Below are 15,024 nucleotides of genomic sequence, written 5' to 3'. Positions count from 1 at the left end.
ATAAAGTCTCAGGGAGCCCTGGAGTTAGTGTGACCCTCAGAACCAAGCAAAGCAAGAAGAGGCCCTTTATATCTCATATCAACTCATTGTTGGCCACACTGGGCTGCATTCACAAACACACTAACTAGATCTCAAATGCAGATCACACTCTTGAAAAGTGTTAGCTGAATTTTTAAGATTCTTTACCTTTCCTATTTAAAGCATTATTTTCAAAAGAAATGTTTTGGAAACTGTATTTTCCTACCAGAAATAAATAGAAATTTCATGTGTCTATAAATGGAAACAGAGATACAAACATTATTTTCTCATACTTAATCCATAATGTTTTGATAGTTGTAATTATCTACTATAAAAATGGTGAAGGGCTTATAAAGCATATCTTTTCCATCTGTTCTTGTTTTACTGAATTTAGGCTGTGACACCCTTTCTGCAAATTTTCTCACAAATGATAAATAAGAAAGCTTAAATTTAAACCTATGTTTTGGCTTTTTCTGAAATCTGTAATGTAATCTGTTTCACACAAAGTACAGAAGAGAGTTCAAATCACCCAGCAGCAGAAATCACTTTCTCAGGCAACCTCTAAGACTGGTTATACTCTCTAATTAATCTGGCATGGAAATATCATTTCTCCAAAAGCTTTCAAACTTTAATAATTTTTGATAGATAACTTCAATAACATTAGAATATTATTTGTAAAGATAGGCAGTAAGACTCCTAACCTCAAGTTCTTACAGGCCAAACCATAGCTTTATTTTCTACCATATAATAATTAACATTCAGTCTCCTAGAATGAAAAAAAGAGACATGCTCCCACTTATAAATAAAAAGATCCTAAAATCCAGATATTATTAATATTCATATTAACTACCCACATATACAATGTTCATTCTAAATCTCACATAATTTAGGCTTCAAACTTAAGGTTCAAACAGAGGGCTCTGTAACACTTTGCCATGAAAAAATGAAGGCTGAGAAGCCCGCTTTCAGTCACATTTTTTTAAAGCTCTTGAGCAAACAGTAAAAAGGAATTATATTCTGGACAAATGAAGACTTTATAGCTATAGCGCTTGCATGAATTGCTTACTAAAACTAGACCAGACAGACAGGATCATTTAACAATAAATATGTTTTTCCTATATCTGGAACATTGTCTAAAATGGATTAACATTTAAAACCAGAGTATCATTAACTGAGATAATAGTTTAAATCCCTCTAGAATGTTTACGTGCCATTTGGCTTATCCAGGAGAACATAAAATGAACAAAACAAAATGGTAACAATGGAGTTGAATTTTAAGACAAATGGAAGGGTCCTTGTACAGCATGGGATCAGGAGTTTTGAGATCTATAATACTCACAAGAAGATTCATTAATAAGCTTTGGGAACAAAGGGAAGAGAAGAAAAATAATTTTGGTCTTAGTAAAGTACAACAGAAAATAAAAGGTCATTTCTCACTTCCAGTCAAAATTTTAAAATGCTTTCTAGAAGGGATTTATTAACTTAAAAATGTGTATAGCATTCTTAACAGGAAAGCCCAAATGTTATTTGGTTATGTGTTCCATTTAGGATGATGTAAAAGTTACTCTCTGACCCCAAATAAGACTACTAGGAATATTCAATTAAAATAGAATTGAAATTGTGAACTACAATCACACCCCAACTCATATCTCATCACTTAGTATTTAATAGAAATAGCAAAACATTATCAAATTCTCAAGTTTTTTTTAAATACCTTTATTTTTATTTATTTATTTTTATGTGATGCTGAGGCTCAAACCCAGCATGTCACACATGCTAGGAGAGCGAGCCCTCTACCACTGAGCCACAACTCCGGCCCTCTCCAGATTTTTATTTATTTTTTTAATATTTTTAATATCTTTATTTATTTATTTTTTATGTGGTACTGAGGATCGAACCCAGGGCCTCCCACACGCTAGGCTAGTGCTCTACCGCTGAGCCACAACCCCAGTCCCAGCTCTCCAGCTTTTTAATAATTAGTATAGAAAGAAACCATTACAGAAAACTTAAAACTAATACAAACATTAGCAAAGTGAGAAAAAATATATATATCCAAATTTTTACCTCAGCATGAGAAGATACAGACTCCGCAATAAACACATTTGTTCTGAAGAGAATCCAAAATGATATCATGCAACGGCTTATGGACCATCTGCATCACAATAACTTTCAAAGCCACTAAAAATTCAGTTTTCTCAGATCAACACTAGAACTAGAAAATTAATTAAGCCTCAGAATTCTGCATTGTTGAATAACTCCTAGATGATTCCTTCACCGGTTATAGTCTAACAACCGTTTCTGTGTAGATTTTGTAAAGGTAACATATTTGCTCCAAGTTATATTCATTTTCTACAATAACTACTTAACACATAAAACTGAACTGAATGTTACAACAGTTCTGAAGACTAACCACAAGTTAAAAGTTATCTGACATGCTTTCAAAACAGACCAAAACCTAAGACTAACGAACTAAATAAGATTTTACAGGGCAAGCAGATGGCATCAGTATGTATTAAAAGTTCCCCAAGTGAGATGAAAAAGGCAATATCACAACAGACACTTCAGAAATACAGAAGATAATCAGAAATTATTTTGAATCCTTATACTCCAATAAATTAGAAGATAGTGAAGGCATCGATAAATTTCTTAAGTCATATGATCTGCCCAGATTGAGTCAAGAGGATATAGACAACCTAAACAAACCAATATCAATTGAGGAAATAGAAGAAACCATCAAAAGACTACCAACTAAGAAAAGCCCAGGACCGGATGGGTATACAGCAGAGTTTTACAAAACCTTTAAAGAGGAAATAATACCAATACTTTTCAAGCTACTTCAGGAAATAGAAAAAGAGGGAGAACTTCCAAATTCATTCTACGAGGCCAACATCACCCTGATTCCTAAACCAGACAAAGACACTTCAAAAAAAGAAAACTACAGACCAATATCTCTAATGAACCTAGATGCAAAAATCCTCAATAAAATTCTGGCGAATCGGATACAAAAACATATCAAAAAAACTGTGCACCATGATCAAGTAGGATTCATCCCTGGGATGCAAGGCTGGTTCAATATACGGAAATCAATAAATGTTATTCACCACATCAATAGACTTAAAAATAAGAACCATATGATCATCTCGATAGATGCGGAAAAAGCATTCGACAAAGTACAGCATCCCTTTATGTTCAAAACTCTGGAAAAACTAGGGATAACAGGAACATACCTCAATGTTGTAAAAGCAATCTATGCTAAGCCTCAGGCTAGCATCATTCTGAATGGACAAAAACTGAAGGCATTCCCTCTAAAATCTGGAACAAGACAGGGATGCCCTCTATCACCACTTCTGTTCCACATAGTTCTCAAAACACTGGCCAGAGCAATTAGACAGATGAAAGAAATTAAAGGCATAAAAATAGAAAAAGAAGAACTTAAATTATCACTATTTGCAGTGACATGATTCTATACCTGGCAGACCCAAAAGGGTCTACAAAGAAACTATTAGAGCTAATAAATGAATTCAGCAAAGTGGCAGGATATAAAATCAACACGCATAAATCAAAGGCATTCCTGTATATCAGCGACAAATCCTCTGAAATGGAAATGAGGACAACCACTCCATTCACAATATCTTCAAAAAAAATAAAATACTTGGGAATCAACCTAACAAAAGAGGTGAAAGACTTATCCAATGAAAACTACAGAACCCTAAAGAGAGAAATAGAAGAAGATCTTAGAAGATGGAAAAATATACCCTGTTCATGGATAGGCAGAACTAACATCATCAAAATGGCGATATTACCAAAAGTTCTCTATAGGTTTAATGCAATGCCAATCAAAATCCCAACGGCATTTCTTGTAGAAATAGACAAAGCAATCATGAAATTCATATGGAAAAACAAAAGACCCAGAATAGCAAAAACAATGCTAAGCAGGAAGTGTGAATCAGGCGGTATAGCGATACCAGACTTCAAACTATACCACAGAGCAATAGTAACAAAAACAGCATGGTACTGGTACCAAAACAGGCGGGTGGACCAATGGTACAGAATAGAGGACACAGAAACCAATCCATAAAACTACAACTATCTTATATTTGATAAAGGGACTAAAAGCATGCAATGGAGGAAGGATAGCATCTTCAACAAATGGTGCTGGGAAAACTGGAAATCCATATGCAACAAAATGAAACTGAATCCCTTTCTCTCGCCATGCACAAAAGTTAATTCAAAATGGATCAAGGAGCTTGATATCAAATCAGAGACACGCCGTCTGATAAAAGAAAAAGTTGGCTACGATCTACATACTGTGGGGTCGGGCTCCAAATTCCTCAATAGGACACCCATAGCACAAGAGTTAATAACTAGAATCAACAAATGGGACTTACTCAAACTAAAAAGTTTTTTCTCAGCAAAAGAAACAATAAGAGAGGTAAATAGGGAGCCTACACCCTGGGAACAAATCTTTACTCCTCACACTTCAGATAGAGCCTTAATATCCAGAGTATACAAAGAACTCAAAAAATTAGACAATAAGACAACAAATAACCCAATCAACAAATGGGCCAAGGACTTGAACAGACACTTCTCAGAGGAGGACATACAATCAATCAACAAGTACATGAAAAAATGCTCACCATCTCTAGCAGTCAGAGAAATGCAAATCAAAACCACCCTAAGATACCATCTCACTCCAGTAAGATTGGCAGCCATTAGGAAGTCAAACAACAACAAGTGCTGGAGAGGATGTGGGGAAAAGGGTACACTTGTACATTGCTGGTGGGACTGCAAATTGGTGCAGCCAATTTGGAAAGCAGTATGGAGATTTCTTGGAAAGCTGGGAATGGAACCACCATTTGACCCAGCTATTCCCCTTCTTGGTCTATTCCCTAAAGACCTAAAAAGAGGATGCTACAGGGACACTGCTACATCGATGTTCATAGCAGCACAATTCACAATAGCAGGACTGTGGAACCAACCTAGATGCCCTTCAATAGACGAATGGATAAAAAAAATGTGGCATTTATACACAATGGAGTATTACTCTGCATTAAAAAATGACAAAATCATAGAATTTGCAGGGAAATGGATGGCATTAGAGCAGATTATGCTAAGTGAAGCTAGCAAATCCCTAAAAAACAAATGCCAAATGTCTTCTTTGATATAAGGAGAGCAACTAAGAACAGAGTAGGGACGAAGAGCATGAGAAGAAGATTAACATTAAACTGGGATGAGAGGTGGGAGGGAAAGGGAGAGAGAAGGGAAATTGCATGGAAATGGAAGGAGACCCTCAGGGTTATACAAAATTACATACAAGAGGAAGTGAGGGGAAAGGGGAAAATAATACAAGGGGGAGAAATGAATGACAGTAGAGGGGGTAGAGAGAGAAGAGGGGAGGGGAGGGGAGGGGAGGGGAGGGGGGATAGTAGAGGATAGGAAAGGCAGCAGAATACAACAGACACTAGTATGGCAATATGTAAATCAATGGACGTGTAACTGATGTGATTCTGCAATCTGTATACGGGGTAAAAATGGGAGTTCATAACCCACTTGAATCAAAGTGTGAAATATGATATATCAAGAACTATGTAATGTTTTGAACAACCAACACTAAAAAATTTTTAAAAAAAAGAAAAAAAAATCATTACTTTGGGGTTTAGTGTTAGCTGATGTATCACACTTGTTTGTTTTCTTATTAAATAAGATATGTGGCTACCCCTGAAAAAATAAAATAAAAAAAATAAAAAATAAAACTTCCCCAAGTGGTTGAAGGTGAGGCCATATCTTAAGACCAGTCACTTAGAAGATGTTATACATTCTATTAAGGAGAAAGTTCACAGAATAAAAAAGAAAAAAAAAAGCCTAGAAACTGAAGACAGTGATGTACACACAATTTTCCCAGTACAATATAAAGAAAATCATAAAATTACATTGCTATCACACATGCACATGCACACACATACACACACAGACTCATATACACAAGTCAATGCAAAACCATGAAGTCTTATTTAAGGAGTCAAAATTTTAATAATACATCATAAATTTCCATTTAGTAAAAAAAATTAAAGTAATCAGAAAATGAACTTGATTTCTACATGGAAGAGGATGGGTTGAAAATACATTTCAATTTCTCTCCCTCCTAAAACCAGAATTAGGTTTTGAATTGTTACTGTGTGTGTATGCATGTATGCATTTGTGTGTGTGTGTGTGTGTGTGTTTCAGCTCTGGGGCTCTCTGTATTCATCCTACATGGATGAATTCTAGGAGAATGGAAACAAAAGAAGTGCAGGCAGGAGAGCTTCAGCCTAAAGCTGGCATCAACAATGGAGTGTGCAAGGGACCCTGTGCTCCAAAACTAATTCCTTCTGCTTCTTCCAGATGTGCCCACAGTTTTATTGCAGGCCCTGATATCTCCTCTTTCCTTCCATGATCCCACGAAGTCACTGGCCTTCTCTGCACTAGGTTCATAACCCAAAGCATCCTATTGATGGCCATTGTGGTATCAATGACTTCTGGAATACTGACAACTACAGCTACTGCCAGAGTTTACAGAGCAAGAAGAGGAAAAAATGACACCCTGTGAAACACATATTTACTTGTCAGCATTAATCAAATATTTTAAGCAGGCATGGTCTCTTTTATATGGCTTTCTGCTACTCAACAGCATATTCCCCCCTGGTACTATCAAGAAATATGACAAGTGAACCTAGGAGTTACAGAAGGATCACAAGGGACTTTATATAATGTGGTAATTTAGTTGGTCAAATTTTACCAGTAAGTATATGAAAGCTGACATCTTAATCTTTTCTTTAGTATTCAGGTTCAGACAGATTAAACAATTTTCCCAAGGACACATTGCTACAAAGTGAGAAATCGAGAACTTAAATCTTGATCTTTTAATTCCAAATGCTATTCCCTCCTACACCAAAAAGACATGGGAAACTGAAATACACCAAGTTCTATGACATGTAAAGTATAAATATATCTCAAAGAAAAGAGATTTCTGTATGCTCCAGAACAGCTATACCCAGGGAATAAAGTTATAACAAAAGGGGGAAGAGGAGCTGGTAACAACAGCACATACCTGAAATCCCAGTGACTAGGGAGACTGAGATAGGACAGTCATAAATTCAAGGCCAGCCTCAACAAATTAGTGAGAACCTCAGCAGCTTAACAAGACCTATCTCAAAACAAACAACAAAGAAAGATTGAGGATGTAGCTGAATTGTAAAGCATCCCTGGGTTTCATCCCCAGTCCCACAAAAAGGGGCAGGCGGGTAGGGGGAATGAGGGACTGCCTAGCCTCATTTCTAATGCCATACATTTAAATAAAAATGTACATGGGAAAATATGTTGTCAATGTTATCATTCACAAGCTGCTTTTTTAACATTCTTTGAATGCAATATCTTTGGCAACTAATTCTACAAAAAAAAAAAAAAACATTATTTCACAAGGATATCTACTTACCCTTTAAAAATATAATAGTGTGATGCTTCTTTGCAAACTTTAATGTACAAACTAAATCATATGGGAATCCTGTTAAAATGCAGTCTGATTCACTATGGTGGAAAGGAAAAAGATTCTGCATTTCTAACAAAAACCTGGAGGAAACTGCAGTATCTTCTTAATTATCAAGAGTCTAGCACAACACTATGTTGTCCTACAGAAACAGTGCATGTAACATTATTTTTAATGTTCTAGTAGCCACATTAATAAAACTTCTTAAAGCAAGTAAAATTAATTTTCATGACATAACCCAAAATAATAAATAAAAAATTTCAAGCCATTACAAATTCAACATGAAATCAGTATTTTTAAATTAACAATATTTTACATGAAATCAGTATTTTAAAATTATCAGTATTTTACATTCTTTTGCCATACTAAGTCTTTAAATCCAGCAAGAATTTTCCTCTCACAGTACACATCCTAATTTTGAGCAGCCACAACTCCAGGGCTCATAAGGTCACTATATGGCTCATGGAGACCTTACTGAACAGAATAGCTTTAGTATATTCAATTTCAATTATTCTACATCTCTAGCTTACTTAGAATATTTAAATGCTAAAAATTTACCATTAGCCAACTTCATAAAAGCTTAGTCATTAATCTGTGGTATCAGTGGAATAGAAGAGTGCTTGTTTTTTATTGCTTACATTTTCCTTTTATCCCAAACAATCCATGACTGAGCATTGAAGCCCAGGAAAAACATAATAAAAGCAGTCAAATCTTCAGAATATATGACAGGAAGAGGTTGAAAGCTGGGTAAAGACATGAATAATAGTGGGAAAAGGAACGTGACATCTTTAAAAAAGATATGATCCACGCATAATTTAGCGGGGAGAAGATATCTTCTTAGTTTTATGAATATAGACTTCCTTATTGGCCTTTAAAAAATCTAACATAAAAACTTGGTTAATAATCAAACATTCATTTAAAAAAAGCGAGCTAAAGAAGTAAAAGCTGATTTACAACAAAACAAAATGTTAATTCAACTCTCCAAAGATACGAGAAACAGTAGCAGAAATTTCAGGGTAAGAATAAAATTACCTTACCAGATTTTAATTTTTATCAACTTTGCTAGAACAGGCCATCTGAATATTATGAGATACACAGGTGTAACATTAATGTGGCCAGATACCAAGCAACAAAATATTTTTAAGCTGCTAAATGAAATAATATGCAGCTCACTGCTACTAAAGAACTGGAACATAAGGTGGCATTCTGCTAAAGGAAATAACTACTATAACACAAAGCTAGGAAATAAGCCTAAAGTTTAACATTATACTGCTTGACCAATCCAGATTATCTTAGAAAATGTTCTTTAAAATAAATTACTAAATTTTTCCAAATCCATAATACATATCTTTGAGGAAATGTACCAGATGCTACTGAACCTGGATAAAAGGAAGATTTCACCTTCTCTCCCCCAAAAAGCTTTCTTTTGAGTTTACAATGAGAACACAAGCAAAAACATACAATGCAATTATACTCTATATTTACTAGTTTGTTCTATTTTTTTTTTTAATTTGGTTACAAAATATAAGGCATTTTTGTTAGAATATGGCAGGAAAACAAACAATTGGTTCATTTAGGCATTTCTGTCTGCTCTAAATTTGTTACACCAAATTAAAGTAGAATATATTTCTAAAATATTTTTTCTCATAAGTAATATCTGAGAGTAAAATCTGTTAGAAAAATAAGACTGAAATATCTTTGGGTAGCTAGGCACAATGGTACATGTCTCTGATTCCAGCTACTCAGGGGGCTGAGGCAAGAGGATGACAAGTTCAAGGTCAGCCTGGGCAACTGAGCAAGAACCTGTCTCCCAAAAAGGAAAAAAAAATGAAAATGTCACTCAGAAGTTAAATGGCCTTGGTTCCATTCCGAGTAATAGATATATATGTATATATATACATATATGTATGTATGTACATGTGTGTGAGGGTGTGTATCTTTGCGTTAAATCATTTCAATAAGAACTGTATCAAATACTATATTATATCAAACCAATTCAATGATTGGCTAACTTGGGAAATGTAAAAATTTATCCAATTAAGATTAAAATGTAACATTCAACCAATACAAATGAAATAAAGTTTTAATACTTAAACGGCACATAAATACAGATGAAACCTCAGTACAGAGGAACTTTTCTGTTAAATACACTATGAAAAAAGTAATTTAAGTAAATACACAATACCTGGAATATCTTCACACAGTCAAAATATAAATAATTTTAAATTAAATATAACTTTAAATTTTTTTAAAAACCTAGGGAAAGTTCTGGTTCTATTAAAGATGGAAGAGCTTCTACTTCTATAACAGACTCTGCATCTCTAACGCCTTCTCAAAACATGAGAAAACTACTTGAAAAGACTGAAGAGTGACTATAAAAGTAGTAGTACAGTCATGAGCATAATGACATTTCAGTGGACAACAGGCAGTACATCTGAGGGTGGTCCCATGAGGTTATCATGTAGCTGAAAACCTCCTATCATCTAGTGATATCATAGCCATTAAAAATTTGTAGTTCAATGCAGTTCTCATGTGTTTGTGATGCTGCTGGTGCAAACAAACCTACTTTACTGCCAATCACATATAAATACAGCATACATAATTCTGTATACTAGGTGTGTAGTAAGCTATACAAGCTATATTATCTAGGTTTGCTTAAATAAACCCTATAATGTTTGCACATGACAAAATTACATAACAACACATTTCTCAAAATGTATTCCCACCATTAAGTGGCAAGTGACTATACATCTAATAAAGGGACATAAAGATTTGACCCATATGTCCACTACAGACAACTGTGAAGGACCACCCTATTTCAGAATTCTCTGCAGTGGCAGCAGAGAAAGGCCTTTCCTAAAGTTGTGAACTCTTCTCTCTTCCCATTTCCTCTTTATTGCCCACAAGTATTGATATCAATATCATTATAACCAACTTCCTTCATATTAATCTTGGTTCCATAAAGGTTTGCTTCCAATCTGCAAGGACAAACAAAAGCCAGCAAAAATCATTGAAAAAAAAGTCAAACAGTATCTCAGCGGCTGTCTACTGCACGAAAACAGTGTTTAATTTGAGTCAAGAAAAACTAAACTGCTGAGTAAAACTTCAGGCTTTGTAGTGTATACCTTAGGAGTCAGGACTATGTTCCAAAACTAAAGGAATAGGCAAAACTAACCCACAATGGCACACTATAAAATCAATACTAAATGTTCAATGTGAACACTTAGTAACTTAACTACTCACTAGAGACAAAATTAATACTTCAAGAAAGATAACAAAAGATCAGGGTTCATAATAAAAAATAACTAAGCCACAGTAAACAGAAAATACTGCCAATAGAAAAAAACTATGCAATGACTTGAAATTTACAACTCCTATAAATAAAAGTAAACTAAACACTCTAATTAAAATACAGAGATCACCAAACTGGATTTTAAAAAGCATTATCCAAAAATATGGTGTTAACAAGCAATACATTTTAAAAATAAAGGTACAGACAGGTTAAGATTAAAAGGACAGAAAAATATAACCAACACAGAAAAGCTGTTTGACTAAGTTAGAATTAGCAGTATACAACAAAGTAGAAAGGCTTCAAGAAAAAAGTATTACATAAGGTAAAAGGATATTTGGAAATAATAAAATGTTAACTCCTCAAGGAAATATAATAATCATAATAATCATAAGTGTATGTACTCCAAATAAATTTAAGTCATTAAAGCAAATACTGATAGAAATTAAAGAGAAATAATATCTATACCATACCCAGAAAATTTAACCCCACTCTCCCACTCTAGAAAATCCTGGACAAAAAGAATTAAAGATATAGAAGAATAGAATATTAAATCAACTTGCTTTCACAGACATCAATGAACACTACACCCAATTTCAGCAAATTTTTTTTCAAAAGCACATGGATCGTTCACCAGAGTAAAGCACACATTATGCTATAAAAACCAGCTCTCAAATTTCAAAACACTGAATTTTTACAAAGTAAAATATGTGATAACAACATGATTAAATTAGGAATCAATAACAGTAAGATATCTAGAAAAGACCATAAATAACCAATTGGTCAAATAAGAAATTGAAAGAAAACTTTTAAATATTTTATAATAATAACCAAACTATACTATATCGCAATGTGTAGGATGCAACTAAAACAGTGTGTAGAGGGAAATTTGTTGCTTTCATTGTCAAAATTTTAAAAGAAAATGCATTAAAATCAGTCATCTGTTTTATATACATAATCTAAGGGGAAGGAAGACAAGGCAAAATAAGTGGGGGGAAAAAAGAGGGCTTTGGATGTAGCTTAGTGGTAGAGGACTTGTCTTGCCTTTATAAAGCCCTGGGTTCAATTTCCAGCACCACACCAAAAAAAAAAAAAAAAAAAACTGTGCATGGTGGAGGGGGGGTAGTAATGAAATAGAAAATCAGTAAATTAAAAAATAATAACAAGGAAAAACAGTAGAAATTTTGAAAACAAAATTATAATTTTATTTGTAATTATTTAAAATGACATTTTTTCCTGACTTCCAGATGCCCACTGGATATAATAAGAGCACTGAGTCTAAAGCTAGGCTCTTCAGGACTACTTCCATCAGAGAGTTCAGAAAAGGCACTTCAAAAACATACTGGCACTTTACAAAGAGGATATCCAAATAATCAATAACACTATAAAATGGCATTCAGTTGGTCAATAAATATATGAAAAAATGTTCATCATCTCTAGCAATTGGAGAAATGCAAATTAAAACTACACTGACATTTTACCTCACTCAAATGAGAGCAAATACAACAATCAAGGATACAAGTAATAATAAATGTTGGCAAAGATGTGGGAGAAAAGGTTCATTCACATATTGTTGGTGGGACTGCAAACTGGTGCAACCACTCTGGAATGGAAAGCAGTACGGAGATTCCTCAGAAATCATGGAATGGAACCACTCAGTTATACCACTCCTCAGCATATACCCAAAAGACTCAAAATCAGCATACTGCAGGGACACAGACACATCAATGTTTATTGCAGCTCAACTCACAACTGTAAAGCTAAGGAACCAACCTAGGTGGCCTTCAACAGATGAACAGTTTTTTTTTAATGTTATATGTATATATAAAACAATGGAATATTATTCAGCCATAAAGAAGAATGAAATTATGACATTTGTCAGTAAATGAACAGAACTGGAGATTATCATGCTAAGTGAAATAAGCCAATTCCAAAGGCCGAAAGTTCTCTCTGATATGTGGATGCTGACACACAATAAACAGAGGAAGGGAAGTACAGAAGTTCACTGGATTAGACAAAGGTGAATGAAGGGAAGGGAGGAGGGATGGGAATAGGAAAGGTAGAATCAATCAGATATAACTCCACATCATGTATAACCTCAAAAATGGGATCCTAAGTTATACTCCATATATGTATAATGACAAAATATACTCTACTGTCATGTGTATCTAAAATAAAATGTCATGTGCATCTAAAATAAAATGGCATTCAATTAGTCATCTAAGAAATGAAAATTAAACCACAAAATATAACTGTATACTTCCTACAAAGGTTAAAAAAAACCTTACAGTAGGAATGCTGGTAAAGATGTAGGCAGCAGCAGTTCTCAAAGTATAGTTGAAGATTCCAAGACCCTTCAGGGATCTGCCAAGTAAACTCTTTTCATAAAAACTTCCAATCTTTACTACTATGTTGCTATTTGTACTCACGGTGGAAAAACAAAAGAAAAATGTTGATGCAAGCATGAATAAAGACAACATATTAAACTGTACTAATAAGTCACCAACACTTTCAAAACACAAAATCTAGTTTCTTCATGAATCAGAAAAATTACTAGTTTCATCCCATATTCACCTCTGAATACATGTAAGTCTTTGATATCCTGTGTGGTGAAACAGAAAGTATACATATACCATTTTATACAAGAGTGTACAATGGAAGATTATCTCAAAACAAAGCACCTGAGTGGACTGACATACAAGATGAATTAGCTCCATTTTCATGAAATACAATTTTTATTTGAAAGGAGGACAGACAAATTAGGGTATCTCAAATAATGAGACATGGCAGATATTTTCTTAAAAATGAATGAAGTGAGTCTGTCATTAAAGGAAAACAATTGTCACTATTCATTACAAACGATAAAATTTAAACTTTCAGGTAAAAGTTAAAATTTTGGAAATCTTTTATCTGATGCCATGACCCTAATAGCTTAATGAGATCACTAATGGTATTAATGATATTAGTGAAAGATCTGACAAGACCAAAATCAAGGTGTCAATCAGTCTTGGCACTCGATCTGAAAGCTCTGAAAAATATTTGCTTCCAATTGTATCCAGGCTGTTGCCAAAATTCAGTCCCTTGTAGTTGTAAGCTGGAGATTCCTTACAGGCTGTCAGCCAGGGAACACTACACTTCCAAAAGGCACTGGCATTCCTTGTCACATATCCCTTTCGGCCAGTATGCATACCACCCTTCTCATCTTCCAATCTCTCTGCAAACAAGCTCAGAATATTTCCTTTTAAAGGGTCCATGTCATTAAATTTAAGATAATCTTCTTAAGGCCAACTGACTTGAGACTTTAATTATACCTTGAAAAATCCCTTCGAAGCAGAACCTAGATTAGTGTTTGAATAACAAGGAATCAGAATGGCAGGGGATATCCTCAGATTACTAACACACTATCACAAGTTGTTATTGGTCAACAACTCAAAGTCATGAGAATATAAAGGCAAGACTACTTGGGAGAAGCATGTGGGGTCTCTCACAGATTCCCCACCAACTTTAGCAAAACTTTCAGAAACTGCACTTTAGTCTGAGGTTTTCCTATGCAATCTTCTTCACTTCCTCTCTTTCACAGGGGCCAGATTTGCATAGATTTCTTCCAGTTGGAGTGATCAAAGTGTTGTATATCTTGATTGAGGTACCGATAACTCAAAAATATTCATCTGTAAAGTTGTAGTTATCAAACTGTACACATGTAAGACATGCATTTTGGTATATGAAAATTATTTTACAATAAAAAATATATGATAAATAAATATCAGTGTTAGTAAGAAAGGAACCCTTTTTTAGGGATACGCATTGAAATAGAATGAAATCATGTTATATCAGAGATATGCTTCAAAATAATTCTGCATAGTGGGGGTGGCTTTGAATAAAACAAAATTGGTTATGTAATAAAGACCATTGAAGCTAGGTGAGGAATACATGGGAACACATTATATTCTAACTTTACTTTTGTATATATTTGAAGGATTCTGTAATAAAAAGATCTGTGACCTAACCAACTTCTAGCATTGAAAACACAATGACAAAATTCTTTTCTCCCCATTTAATAATACACATTGTTAAAACACAATCTTTATAGATCGCACTGTCTAAAATCTGCAATGCTGAAATTACCCATACTATTCATTCCACAAACTCACTATTAGAATCCCCCAGAGAAGTCACGCACACACGTACAAGGAAA

The 15,024-nt window shown here is 34.2% G+C and overlaps 1 protein-coding gene across 3 annotated transcripts in view; it reads right to left on the bottom strand.

The window, feature by feature from the left end:
* The window catches only part of Arhgap32 (Rho GTPase activating protein 32), a 307,145-nt gene that overhangs the window by 206,334 nt on the left and 85,787 nt on the right, over positions 1 to 15,024 (bottom strand). The window lies entirely within an intron of this gene.

The sequence above is a fragment of the Marmota monax genome, unplaced genomic scaffold (genome assembly GCF_021218885.2).
Source record: "Marmota monax isolate L192 unplaced genomic scaffold, Marmota_monax_Labrador192_F-V1.1 WCK01_AAM20220418_F8-fsc00062, whole genome shotgun sequence".
Classification (NCBI taxonomy): Eukaryota; Metazoa; Chordata; class Mammalia; order Rodentia; family Sciuridae; genus Marmota; species Marmota monax.
The sequence above is the reverse complement of the archived record's forward strand: the minus strand, read 5'-3'. Positions and strand labels throughout refer to the sequence as shown.